Source organism: Schistocerca nitens, chromosome 8, assembly GCF_023898315.1.
Source record: "Schistocerca nitens isolate TAMUIC-IGC-003100 chromosome 8, iqSchNite1.1, whole genome shotgun sequence".
In the NCBI taxonomy this organism is placed as follows: Eukaryota; Metazoa; Arthropoda; class Insecta; order Orthoptera; family Acrididae; genus Schistocerca; species Schistocerca nitens.
Window position 1 is genome coordinate 417934716 of NC_064621.1, and position 14671 is coordinate 417949386.

The window sequence follows — 14671 nt, forward strand, 5'->3', positions numbered from 1 at the left end:
CGGTGTCCACAAAATATTTTCGCATTCAGAGGAGAAAGTTGGTGATTGACATTTCATGAGAAGATACCATCGCAACGAGAAGCTCCTTTGTTTTAACTATGTTCACCTCAAATCCTGTATCATGTCCTTGACCCTCTCTCCCCTCTTTCTCGATAATACAAAACTTGTTGCCCTTCCTTGTACCTTCTCAATATACTCCGTTAACCCTGTCTGATACGGATCCCACACTTTTCAGCAGTACTCCAAAAGAGACGGACAAGCATACTACAGGCAGTCTCCTTACTAGATCTATTGCATATTATAAGTGTTCTACCAGTAAAATGCAGTCTTTGGTTCGCCTTCCCCACAAAATTTTCTATGTGTCTTTCCAAGTTAAGTTGAGCAACAGCCTTGCCACAGTGGATACACCGGTTCCCGTCAGATCACCGAAGTTAAGCGCTGTCGGACGTGGCCCGCACTTGGATGGGTGACCATCCAGGCCACCATGCGCTGTTGCCATTTTCCGGGGTGCACTCAGCCTCGTGATACCAAATGAGGAGCTACTCTCTCGAATAGTAGCGGTTCCGGCCAAAGAAAACCATCGTAACGACCGAGAGAGCAGTGTTATGACCACATGCCCCTCCTGCCTGCATCCTTTGGTGAGGATGACACTGCGGTCGGATGGTCCCTATGGGCCGCTTGTGGCCTGAAGACAGAGTGCTTTCAAGTTAAGTTGCTTGTAATTGTAATTCCTAGGTATTTAGTTGTATTTCCGGCGGCCTTTACATTTGATGGCTGGCACTTGGATGGGTTACCATCCAGCTGCCATGCGCTGTTGCCATTTTCCGGGGTGCACTCAGCCTCGTGATGCCAAATGAGGAGCTACTCGACCGAATAGTAGCGGCTCCGGTCAAAGAAAACCATCATAACGACCGGGAGAGCGGTGTTCTGACCACATGCCCCTCCTACCCGCATCCTCAACTGAGGATGACACGGCGGTCGGATGGTCCCGATGGGCCACTTGTGGCCTGAAGACGGAGTTTTTTTTATTTATTTATTTATTTATTTTTTTTAGGTTTGATTGATTTATCATGTAACCGAAGTTTAAGTGATTCCTTTCAGGACTCATGTGGGTGACCTCACACTTTTCATTATTTAGGGTCGATTTTCGCATCATACAGGTATAGTTTCTAAATCGTTTTGTAATATGTTTTGACCTTCTGATGACTTTATTAGGTGGTAAACGACAGCGTCTTCCGCAAAACTCCTAAAATGGCTGCTCAGATTGTCTCCTAAATCCCTATCGTTTTACTGGGTAGCTTCCCGCCAATTACTACGAACTGTGACCTCTCTGACAGGATGTTACGAATACAGTCGCATAACTGACTCAGCATTCCTACCGATACCTTTCGGAACCTTGCTGATACTCTTCTTGCACATCTCACAGTGGTCTGCACTGTACAACGTGGTTATTCTGGATTTGACAGTTGGTCATATTAATGTGACTGAACACATAAATTCGAAAAGGTCCGAAGGAAAATTAGGATTTAATGTCCAGTCGACGACGAGGTCATTAGGGATGGGGCAGAAGGTCAGGTTGTTCTTGTTAAGAATGAGGAAGGAAATCGGCCGTAGCCTTTCAATCCAGGAATTTGCCTGGAGCGATTTACAGAAATGATGGAAAACCTAAATCCGGATGGCTGGATGTTGAATCGAACTCCTCTTCCCTCGCTTGCGGGACCAGCGTGCAAAGGACTGTATTTTCTGGCTCAATGTCACAATCCGAAATATGCTGTCAGTAAACAGTCGTGTTGCGCTACAAATTAGTAACAAATCGGGACAGTAAATTTTCTAAGTTGGAACAGTCAATCCGGAAGTATCAACAGCCGCCAGCCTGGAGTCATAAACATTTCAACACCGTTTCTCTGTCAGATGCTCTCAACCTCTACACTCTTCAGTAAGATTGCGAGCGAGCTCAGCAACAAATTGTTAAAACAAAGCAGACCGAACTGCCTTCGTAACATTGGATAAGAGACACTAGGCAGGACGCGACATCGCCTAGTAGGGGTTTCATGAAGCAGTGAACACAGTGTAACAAAGCCGTTAAGCAAATGTAATGGAACTGAAGATCGCAGACGACTCGAGAAGAGCAAAACCGATTCGTTCATTACAAATGTCATACAGCGAAGCCTCTCCTCGACGGCATAAGTGCGCCACCCCGTTATCCTTGGCACTCAGTCATTAGGATCGATGGCATTCATATCATTCACATTAGATTCTCCGGTTATGGTATGCTAGCATCTTGTGTTTGAGATTATAGAAGCGTTGGTGCTACACCTGCTATCTTACAAGGAGATCGACGATCCATAGTCACGCATAATGAAATCCGCCATCCAGTACTGAAGTCAGTGCAGCAGCCAGCACATGGGTAGTCCAGGAATCTACCAACATGGCTCTCGTCCATGGGAGAAGCTGCCCTAAAACTACGGCGTCGCAAAAGTCCGGCGGGTCAGGTTCAGCATTCAGTATGACGTCACTACATCCGACACCGCGGTCTACCTGATGTGGCAACGTGGGCAGTTGTCTGGGAGGGACTGAGTACTCCGGAAAACGATGTGTGTACCAAGTACACACGTCGCGGTCACTGCCATCCCGAAACTGGGTAACCGATTTAACGTGCCTACTTCGCTGGCAGGTGGCAAACCGCACACCGGAATGTCGTCGACTTCCACTCGGAGCTGTTGCAGCATCCTTAGCAGCCTTGAGTCCGCTATTGGATTCAGCAGATTCCTCTCCGTGTTACGTAGCCACCGGCCATTACAGAAGACACAGCAACAACTTGTATTCTGAGTAATAAATGGAATAATCCTGAATACTGTTTTACTGCGTCTACTGCGTCTAACGATATCTGCATCATGACAAAACAGTAGTGGTTTCTAGGCCGGCAGTGGGTGACCCCTACAAATTGGTGGTCAGAAATGCTCTAAACTAGCCCCCATATGATTTGGAGAACAAAGATCCGGCACAACAACATCAGCAATAAACTGTGAGTCAAGGAGAAGATGTAGTTATTTGTTCTCATGAGAACTGTATTTTTTGCTGTATCCACCTTAAGACTTAAAGACTTTGAAGTTACCTTATATAGACCAAGAGAATCGACAGATTTATTGCAATTCAAAGGTAATGGTCGGCGAAATTACCTTGTTCTGACACTTCGTAAAACTTGTACCAGCAACATGTACCACGTGTAGAAAATACGGTCATACAGGACACGATTGATCAGAGTGTCGTTAGTTAGTGATTAGGTGTAGGAATTAGACGCAATTGTTTCATTTGTGCAACTGTGATTATTGAGTTATTGTTGGAAGTAATACCAGTTTGATTTATGTAAAAGCGAGAAAGGTAAATTGCACTAAAATGGCACAGACACAATCAGCTAGTACTAAAGAGGTGATAGAAATTCTTACGGAACAACCTTCCAAATTCTTAGAGGATAATGAACAACAGAAAGTACTTAATTAATAACTAAGTCAGCAGTTACAAGCTTTATTGGCAGAACAACAGCCACAGTCAGGTTAGGATGAAGTTAAAACTATAGTAAATGTTTCCGCTTCATCCGCTGATCCTTCAGCTACGAATCTCATAATCACCGTGTCTGGGACAACACCAGAGGACGCTATTATGTTTATATACGATGCATTAAGAACGGCGGTGTTAAGTAGCTGGTCAGATGAAATATGCTTGCAGATGGCCAAGTTACGCATCGTGGGCGAAACAAAAACCTATATCTCATATCATGTAGAGCTTAATGAGGTGTCCACATTCAAAGTCAGCAGAGGGTTCTCCTCAGAAGTGTAGAGAACAGAGCAGTTTTTAGGGAGAAAATCAATAGTTTAACACAGAAGGTGAGTGTAACAGCAGAGAAATTTCTGACTGAATACATAAAATCAATGCACGGACATAAAAGCTGAGGCACAAGCCAGACGCGCACTGAGTCTTGATCAAAGAAGAGGAAAATAGAGCGTTGCACGTGTTTCTCAGAGGGATGGACCCAGATTTTTAATGACGGTTGCGAATGGAAAACTCCGAGGATGTAGCCACAGCATTTTGCGTTGCTATGCATTTACAAGAAGAGGACAGAGCAACTACGATGAGTACTGAACGGAAGATGTTCAGATCTGGTAAAGAATGTTATCGCTGTGGTCAGCAGGGACATTTAAAGGCACATTGTCGTCAACGACAATGTTATAATTGCCAACAGTTCGTGCCTAAGACCTGGTATTTTCAATTTAGACGACAGGGCAAGTTCAACGCGAAAAAGAAACTGTTAAACGCAATCATGAATGTTCCTTCCGTCGGAAGCGTTTCCAGTACATTTCGGCTCTGTAAAAACGTACGCAGAGATGAATTGTTACTTAACAGCTTGAAAAATAAAGGGAAGTAGAAGCTTCAGTAGATGCTGGGGCACACATATCAGACGTGTGTCTGGACGTTATCGACAAGAGGAGACTGAAAACACAGAGCAATAGATTGTGTTCAATAGGGGATAACAAAATAGATTGTAAGGGGATAACACAGCTTCATTATAAGGTAGGAAACACATGGTTTCAGAAGAAAACTGAAGTGTTGCCGACTGGTGGGCAGAGATTTTCTGCGATACTCGTATTAGACTTTCTGGTTAGGCATCATGCTAAAATCTACCACTGTCAACAAACAGTTGAACTCAACATTGGGCGCAACAATTGCATATGTTTCTATGTCACAAGGTACACACATTGCTAAGGTAGTACCAAACAAATTGTGTACAACTACATTAAAAGTTGTTTCGCATGGCAGAAAACAAGCAGTTACCAGAAGTTAATTTGGGCTATGAGAGATGATGTTGCTATTGTACAACAAGCTTTGTGTATAATAGAACCTATGTCGATCAATGACATGCTGGATGAACAATATTGTTTTGTAAGAAAAAGTATAGAACACGTTAGGGAAATAAATGACCAGCTTATGGTGCCAATAAACCTGAATAATTTTGAAATGAACCAATTAAGTCTTCCGAAGGGATTGGTAGTAGATACACTACCGGCACACAATGAAGAAGACACAGATAGATCACACGTCCAGCATGTATGTGTTACAAGTTTAGTCACATAAATGGTAATGATCAGTCAGTCGTGGAGTCTAAGAATTTTTAGCTTATTGAAGCCCCGACAGCAATGTGATAGACTAATATACTCAAAAATCCGCCTCAGTTGCGAAAATTTTCTGTTCTTTACCCAGGTTTCGGCTAGAATAATCTAGCCTTCTTCAGAAGCATAAAATTACTATAACATGCCAGAGTAAGGCACACTCAACATTAAAAATTAAAACCTTTTACATCGGCCAAATAGGGAGATCATTGTCAGCAAGATATAAAGACCATATTCCAGCGAGAAGTGGTGACGGCACACGGGTTTCGACTTTCGCCGAGCATCTCGCCCAAATGGCCCATGCACCCAATCCTCCAATTAATACTGAGCTGTTGCACCGTGGGGTAAAAGGAACAAGGCTAGATATTTTAGAGAAGATGCAAATTTTTAAACACTTGCTATCCGATAAAGAAAACTTTCTGAACGATTAACTGCTGCTGTGAAATAAAAAAATTTTTCGAAGGTTTCCAATCTTTGTTACGTTTGGTTTAATTTATCCCTGTTACATCGACCACCATATTTCTCTCTTGGTCGCCGCATACCATATTCAGACATCAACCCTCGTACTTCCCTTTAAATTTAAGTTTGGCCCACTACTCTTTTATGAGAGTTTGGACGCCATTTTAGTTGAATTTAACAATAATGCAGCACAGTAAAGTAAAACTTAGCTGCTTTAAATACTTCTCCTTTCAATGACAACGATAACGTTACACGCATATCGCGTTACTTTCGATTTTACCTGTGGAAGATTATTCCCGTCAAAGTTACATTGTAGATTGTATGTTAGTACACTTGACCTATGTCGGTCAATAGCACATAAGCGTGATGACGGAGATGTTGTACCCTCCGCCACACTTTAATATGCGTGACCTATGTCGGTCAATAGCATAGATGAATTTAACAATTATGCAGCAAAGTAAAGTAGAACTTAGCTGCTCTAAATATTTCCCCTTTTAATGATAACGATAACGTTACACATGTATCGCGTTACTTACAGTGTTACCTATATAAAATATTTCCCGTCTAACGTACATCGTAGACTATATTTTAGTATACTTGACCATGTCGGTCAATAGCATGTAAGCGTGATGACGGAGACGTTGTACTCTCCGCCACACTTTAATTAATATGCTTGACCTATGTCGGTCAGTAGTAGTTAAGTGTGATGACAAGGGCATTGTACGCCCAGTTACACCCAATTTAAATTATAGTTAATGATTAAGGTTTAAAATAAGTGAGACAAGTAAGGTGCTCGCTATTAGTCATGTTCGGTGGGGATACTGTACACGATTACCATATGTGCATAGAGTCAAGGTAATCCATAAACTTTATATACCAAATAAAGTAAATTTCATACCATTTAATAAAATTTGCGTGTAGTTAATACACATAGGGACTTCATCTACATAATGCTTAGTTTGCTTAAAATTACGGTTATCAGCTCCCAACACGTGATATACAGACAGCCAGTGATATACCACCTTGACTCTCCGAATGCGCACGCTCACGAGTTGCTATGTGCTCAGTGCAATTCTGCGTGCAACGGTCAGTGCCAACGTAGCTGCCGTTGCCAAACGACGGCGTGGTGAAGTGATGCTGGGGCTGGAATTCAGTTAAGTAGTTTTAATTGGACATGGTACCACGATACTATAGGTTTTAATGTTAATGTTGACTGTGCCTTACTCTAGCATGTTATACTAATTTTATGCTTCTGAAGAAGGCTGGATTATACTAGCTGAAACCAGGATAAAGACCAGAAAATTTTCGCAACTGAGGCGGATTTTTCAATATATCAGTCATGCAGTCATTGCCAGTTCGGTACACAGACTTCTTTAATTCACAAGGTCCTCTACAAGCCACATCCGTAACACAGCATCGATTCCAAAAGACAGTCATGCTTCATGCACCAGCGCACCATAAGCAGTATATGAGGATGGCATCTGTTCCTTTGGACATGTCTGAAAGAACAGATGCCATCTCCAAATCGTTTAGGCTAACCGGCTGATGAGCTTCTTCAGTGTAGATGCACATGACTTGCCTGAACCCTTACGGGACTCGGTGGATTGTCTGCCGCCAGTAAAGGGTATAATGGTAGGGGCACTATGAATGTAGTGTGTGGACTGTAAGTTGCAAATGTGGGTTTCACAGGGAGCGTGCAGGGAGAAGTCCCTGCAGTCGCCCTATGCTCTGTGCCCTCGGTGGCTCAGATGGATAGACCGTCTGTAAGCAGCAGTTCTCGGGTTCGAGTCCCAGTTGGGGTTTTTTTTTTTTTTTTTTTTTTTTGGTCATCAGTGTACTGACTGGTTTGATGCGGCTCGCCACGAATTCCTTTCCTGTGCTAACCTCTTCATCTCAGAGTAGCACTTGCAACCTACGTCCTCAATTATTTGCTTGACGTATTCCAATCTCTGTCTTCCTCTACAGTTTTTGCCCTCTACAGCTCCCTCTAGTACCATGGAAGTCATTCCCTCATGTCTTAGCAGATGTCCTATCATCCTGTCCCTTCTCCTTATCAGTGTTTTCCACATATTCCTTTCCTCTCCGATTCTGCATAGAACCTCCTCATTCCTTACCTTATCAGTCCACCTAATTTTCAACATTCGTCTATAGCACCACATCTCAAGTGCTTCGATTCTCTTCTGTTCCGGTTTTCCCACAGTCCATGTTTCACTGCCATACAATGCTGTACTCCAGACGTACATCCACAGAAATTTCTTCCTCAAATTAAGGCCGGTATTTGATATTAGTAGACTTCTCTTGGCCAGAAATGCCTTTTTTGCCTTAGCGAGTCTGCTTTTGATGTCCTCCTTGCTCCGTCCGTCATTGGTTATTTTACTGCCTAGGTAGCAGAATTCCTTAACTTCATTGACTTCGTGACCATCAATCCTGATGTTAAGTTTCTCGCTGTTCTCATTTCTACTACTTCTCATTACCTTCGTCTTTCTCCGATTTACTCTCAAACCATACCGTGTACTCATTAGACTGTTCATTCCGTTCAGCAGATCATTTAATTCTTCTTCACTTTCACTCAGGATAGCAATGTCATCAGCGAATCGTATCATTGATATCCTCTCACCTTGTATTTTAATTCCACTCCTGAACCTTTCCTTTATTTCCATCATTGCTTCCTCGATGTACAGATTGAAGAGTAGGGGCGAAAGGCTACAGCCTTGTCTTACACCCTTCTTAATACGAGCACTTCGTTCTTGATCGTCCACTCTTATTATTCCCTCTTGGTTGTTGTACATATTGTATATGACCCGTCTCTCCCTATAGCTTACCCCTACTTTTTTCAGAATCTCGAACAGCTTGCACCATTTTATATTGTCGAACGCTTTTTCCAGGTCGACAAATCCTATGAAAGTCTCTTGATTTTTCTTTAGCCTTGCTTCCATTATTAGCCGTAACGTCAGAATTGCCTCTTTCGTCCCTTTACTTTTCCTAAAGCCAAACTGATCGTCACCTAGCGCATTCTCAATTTTCTTTCCCATTCGTCTGTATATTATTCTTGTAAGCAGCTTCGATGCATGAGCTGTTAAGCTGATTGTGCGATAATTCTCGCACTTGTCAGCTCTTGCCGTCTTCGGAATTGTGTGGATGATGCTTTTCCGAAAGTCAGATGGTATGTCGCCAGACTCATATATTCTACACACCAACGTGAATAGTCGTTTTGTTGCCACTTCCCACAATGATTTTAGAAATTCTGATGGAATGTTATCTATCCCTTCTGCCTTATTTGACCGTAAGTCCTCCAAAGCTCTTTTAAATTCCGATTCTAATACTGGATCCCCTATCTCTTCTAAATCGACTCCTGTTTCTTCTTCTATCACATCAGACAAATCTTCACCCTCATAGAGGCTTTCATTGTATTCTTTCCACCTATCTGCTCTCTCATCTTCATTTAACAGTGGAATTCCCGTTGCACTCTTAATGTTACCACCGTTGCTTTTAATGTCACCAAAGGTTGTTTTGACTTTCCTGTATGCTGAGTCTGTCCTTCCGACAATCATACCTTTTTCGATGTCTTCACAATTTTCCTGCAGCCATTTCGTCTTAGCTTCCCTGCACTTCCTGTTTATTTCATTCCTCAGCGACTTGTATTTCTGTATTCCTGATTTTCCCGGAACATGTTTGTACTTCCTCCTTTCACCAATCAACTCAAGTATTTCTTCTGTTACCCATGGTTTCTTCGCAGCTACCTTCTTTGTACCTATGTTTTCCTTCCCAACTTCTGTGATGGCCCTTTTTAGAGATGTCCATTCCTCTTCAACTGTACTGCCTACTGCGCTATTCCTTATTGCTGTATCTATAGCGTTAGAGAACTTCAAACGTCATTCCTTAGTACTTCCGTATCCCACTTCTTTGCGTATTGATTCTTCCTGACTAATGTCTTGAACTTCAGCCTACTCTTCATCACTACTATATTGTGATCTGAGTCTATATCTGCTCCTGGGTACGCCTTACAGTCCAGTATCTGATTTCGGAATCTCTGTCTGACCATGATGTAATCTAATTGAAATCTTTCCGTATCTCCCGGCCTTTTCCAAGTATACCTCCTCCTCTTGTGATTCTTGAACAGGGTATTCGCTATTACAAGCTGTAACTTGTTACAGAACTCAATTAGTCTTTCTCCTCTTTCATTCCTTGTCCCAAGCCCATATTCTCCTGTAACCTTTTCTTCTACTCCTTCCCCTACAACTGCATTCCAGTCGCCCATGACTATTAGATTTTCGTCCCCCTTTACATACTGCATTACCCTTTCAATATCCTCATACACTTTCTCTATCTGTTCATCTTCAGCTTGCGACGTCGGCATGTATACCTGAACTATCGTTGTCGGTGTTGGTCTGCTGTCGATTCTGATTAGAACAACCCGGTCACTGAACTGTTTACAGTAACACACCCTCTGCCCTACCTTCCTATTCGTAACGAATCCTACACCTGTTATACCATTTTCTGCTGCTGTTGATATTACCCGATACTCATCTGACCAGAAATCCTTGTCATCCTTTCACTTCACTTCACTGACCCCTACTATATCTAGATTGAGCCTTTGCATTTCCCTTTTCAGATTTTCTAGTTTCCCTACCACGTTCAAGCTTCTGACATTCCACGCCCCGACTCGTAGAACGTTATCCTTTCGTTGATTATTGTTGGGGTACACATTTTCAACTGTCCCTGTTGATGTATATCAACGCCCATCAGCAGCTCATGGTATTGATTTAATTGTAATTTGTAAGGGGTCCGCAGGTCCTTACTACTAAGTTTGCGCTCACACAGGTCGACAGGGCAACTATCGATTAGTGTGTCAGGTCGCGAGAGCGAGAGTGGAGTAGTAGTCAGCAGTGCTGTGTTGGGTAGGTTCCCGCGAGGCGGGCAGAGAGCTGGGCTGAAGCCAGCAGTTGTTGATTCATGAATTACCGACAAGGGAGTGGCCATCGCCGCGGTTTAACCCCTTTGTGTTAGTATTATACGGGAGAGTGAAGAAGTTTAATTACCAGTGTAATCAGTGATATTTGTGTGCCGTTATTGAGATTCCGCGTCTACCGCGCCGGCATTATTTGGATTGCAGTGTTGGATTACAGTGATTGGATTTCGCGTGTGACGGCGATGAATAACGAAGAAACCTGTGCTGAGATTAGCCGTTATTAACAGTGTATGGCGAAGGCAGTGGCTGTCTCCTTATCTTTGTGGTTTTTGATGAGAATATAGGTCTTGTTTAGTGAAGCTGTGGTTGTTGTTCTTCTTGCCACCAGACAGTACATTATTACCGTATTTGCGAAGGACAATATGGAATGTAACATCTCCTGAGCAGTCCAATCCGATTGCCAGCCCCATTAGGTACACGGTCACATTAATTAATTACTTAATTTGGGCTGCTATTCAAATCCGCGAACGAGCGGATACACCAAAACATAAGGGAGTGTTACAAATTTCATAAGCAGTGTAGGTTACCAAAACATTTCCAACTGTTAACAGTTCACTTAACAGAGCACAGCAATAGTCCATGGTCAGCAACTATGGTAAGCTTGTTGAAGAAGTCACCTGACAGAACAAGAAAAGAAATATTCAGTTGTGATTATATGTTTTTTAAAAGAATGTACAAAAACCAACGCATATCCGATTCCAAATATAACTGAAACTTTGGATAACATGGGGGAGTGTAAATTCTTTTCTACAATATATTTAAGGAGTGAATCCAGATGACAGATCTAAAGCAGCTTTTACAACATCATCGAGTCACTACCAGTATCGCAGAATGCCTTTTGGGTTAAACAACTCAACTGTAACATTACAGCGCTTGTCAGATGGACTCCTTCAATGGTTAAAACCAAAAAAATGCAAGATATATTACTATAACATCATCATGTTCTTCAAAAGATATAGATGAACGTGGAGAGTGCCTTAGTGATAGAAAACATCTTACCTCACATTAACATACTATTAGCCGAGGTAGACTGAGACTGGATTCTCATTAGCTGTATGTGATTTTTCAGCTCCACATAGAGTTTAGCAATTAAAATCATTTCTTGAATTGGCAAATTATTACCAAAAATTCTTCAAAGCCTATGCAGAAATTGTGCTTCCATAGACTAGATTATCCTGTATTAATTTTTCCCGATTTTTCTAAAGAATTTATATTATCATGTGATGCAAGCTGTATACCTTTGGGTGTTACTTACGTCAAATTGCAGATGGAAAAGAACATCCAGCAGCTTATGCATCTCACTCACTAAAGAAGCCTGAGCACACTTATACTGCTACAGAAAAGGAGATGTTAGCTTTGATGTAAAGTATTTCTTATTTCTATTGCTACCTATAAGGCCATAAATTTAAAGTCGTTATGGACCATACAACCTTGAAGAGGTTATTAGGACTAAAAGACACTTCAAGTCGATTAACAACATGGGTACTGAAACTGATTGAGTTTCAATATGTAGTAGTTCACAAGTCTGCTGTCAAGCGCAGAAAGGCAGACACACTCAGTAGGAAAACTGCTGTGTTGCAGGTATTGGACTAAATGTACTATATTTGAAAAGGGCACAAGCAATGGATACAGAATAGTAAGCATACAGTAAACAACCACGATTTCGTATGCAAGAAGGTGTACTGTGTAAGTTGACTAAATGTAGAGCAGGCATAATTTTTCCTGCAGCACTACAAATGGTTCAAATGGCTCTGAGCACTATGGGACTTAACATCTATGGTCATCAGTCCCCTAGAACTTAGAACTACTTAAACCTAACTAACCTAAGGACGTCACACAACAGCACTACAAACTAAAGAGTTATGACAAGAACTTGTTAATGAACTATGAGGAAATGGAGAAAGGAGAGATTCTGACCGACGAGTTGCATTACAATTTTGGTGGAGAACATGACAGGGTGATACGAAGCAATATGTAAAAAATTGTGTTCCATGTGCTCAATGGACATATTTGATTCTCCAAAAGATATGACTTCTAAGACTATCAGAATTGAAAAACCTTTCCAAATCATGGGAATTGATGTGCTGGGACCATTTTATAGAAATTTTGTGGGTAATAAGTGCATGCTGATGATGATCGACCATTTTACAAAATACTTCGGAAGGACAGCAATACGAGATTAAAGTGTGAGCATGGTAGCTCTAGCCATGGTTAACAGTTGGTTACTTGAGATTGGTGTACCAGAAACTAGGGTCAGATCATGGGACTAGTTTCGTGTCTGATATTCTGAGACAGTTATGTCATCTATTGGAAGTAAAAAAATTGCATGTTAGTCTATTTCACACACAAGCTAACATTTATCCACCATAGATGTTAAGATGTTAAATCACTATGTGCATTGTCGACATTTAGACGGGAATGTCTATTTAGGCCAAGCAGTGAAAGTGTACAACTCAAAAATTTATGCATGGACGTGTCTTTTACTATACAAAAGGCATCGTAGCCACTTTGGGATGCACTCTGAGAGAGTTTTATGGATTGAGGCAGTGACTTCTTACGTCATTGCTGTGCACTGAATAGCAAATTTTGTCAGGTAGTTGTACTTACAGTCGGGCAAATAGTCAGTGTTACATCATCGTACAGCATGGGAAGAAGTAAGCGCAACAAGCAGAAGAGGAGTTTTGTTTGGCCAGAAACGTCGACCTCCGAAAAACTGGAGGAAGTTGGGCCACAGACACGACTCCAACAGAGCCAAGAAGAAGAAATCCCTTATTGGGGCAGATACTGGGCTGATGGCTATCTGGTGTTTGTCCGATATACTAGGGATGACTGGATTGAGACCCATGGGGACCTGACTGGAGATCTCCATTACGGATGCAAAATCACACTCATGGGTAATGATAACTCATTTGAGATCCGGATTTTTTTTTTTTTGAGTGACCGGCACAAAGTTAGGAAGTGATGAAGGGCTATATTATTGAAGATCCAGTTGGGACAGTCCTTCAGAAGAAGACGCCACAAGTTACAGCTCTGCTACATGGGCTAACGTGGATGTTCGACATGAAAACACCGCACTTTTGAACCGTGGATGGGATGCCACGGCGAAACTTCACACTCTAACTGATACGAAGAGACCGCCACTATTTATTCTGGCAGTAGATCCGACTACTGATGTGGTTAGTTTCACAAAGAACCCAGAAGACGTCTTAAAGGTGACGGACTTGGTTGGCTTCGAAGTACGAACAGAACCTTTCCCAGATGAATTTGACATTAAACCACAATGTTATAAATGTCAAGAGCAGCACCATACAGTAAAATACTGCTACAATAAAATGAAATGCTTAAGTGTACCGGTAATCAAGCCAGCCGCAATTGTACACAGAAAATTGAAGAAAATACAACGTGCGCCCGCTGTGGGGGATCACACATTGCGAGCTGGCATGGCTGCGAGACCTTCAGAGTTCGTAACAACGTTGGAGATAAGAAACACGTGAAGTCGGAGGAAACCGCTAGGAAGAGGAGGAGGCGATGAAGACGTGGGAATCGCGGGACATCATTGACTGAGAAGATCAAAGGTGGCTCGGCAGCGACAACTGAACCCGGTGACCAACCAGTGACCTCTACAAGTGACAGTGGTGATAGGGGCCGGTCTCAATGTGCGGAGTCGGGGCAAGCGGAGCCAAGACACCGAGAAGGAAAAACCACTGCAGTAGCAGAAGCCAGTGCAAGACTAGAAGCCATGGAATCTGGGATGGAGTTATTGGTGAAGGTACTGCTTTCCCATTAGCTGGAGACCAGCCTGCTAAACAGAAATGAAGGGGTGGTTCAAGCCGCAGTTAAGACATCAAGATAGCGCTTTGCGCATTTTTCAGTCCCAGCCTAGGTTCCTGTAGAAGTTTTCCTTAAGGCTGTAACGCAAATTTCAGGACTAGCATCTCCTCCTCTGTCCAACAAGTGCTATACTTATCTGTCCTTACAGCGAAATAAATAAAGAGAGAGGAAGTATTAATCCTACCCTAATTAAAACAAATAAATGGAGTCACAACAGAATAAAAGTAACTATAACTAAAAAGAGTTA

General features: G+C 42.2%; 1 pseudogene; it reads left to right on the forward strand.

The window, feature by feature from the left end:
• The first annotated feature begins 380 nt into the window (after positions 1-380).
• Positions 381-498, forward strand: LOC126200120 (5S ribosomal RNA; annotated as a pseudogene).
• Positions 499-14671: the final 14173 nt, after the last annotated feature.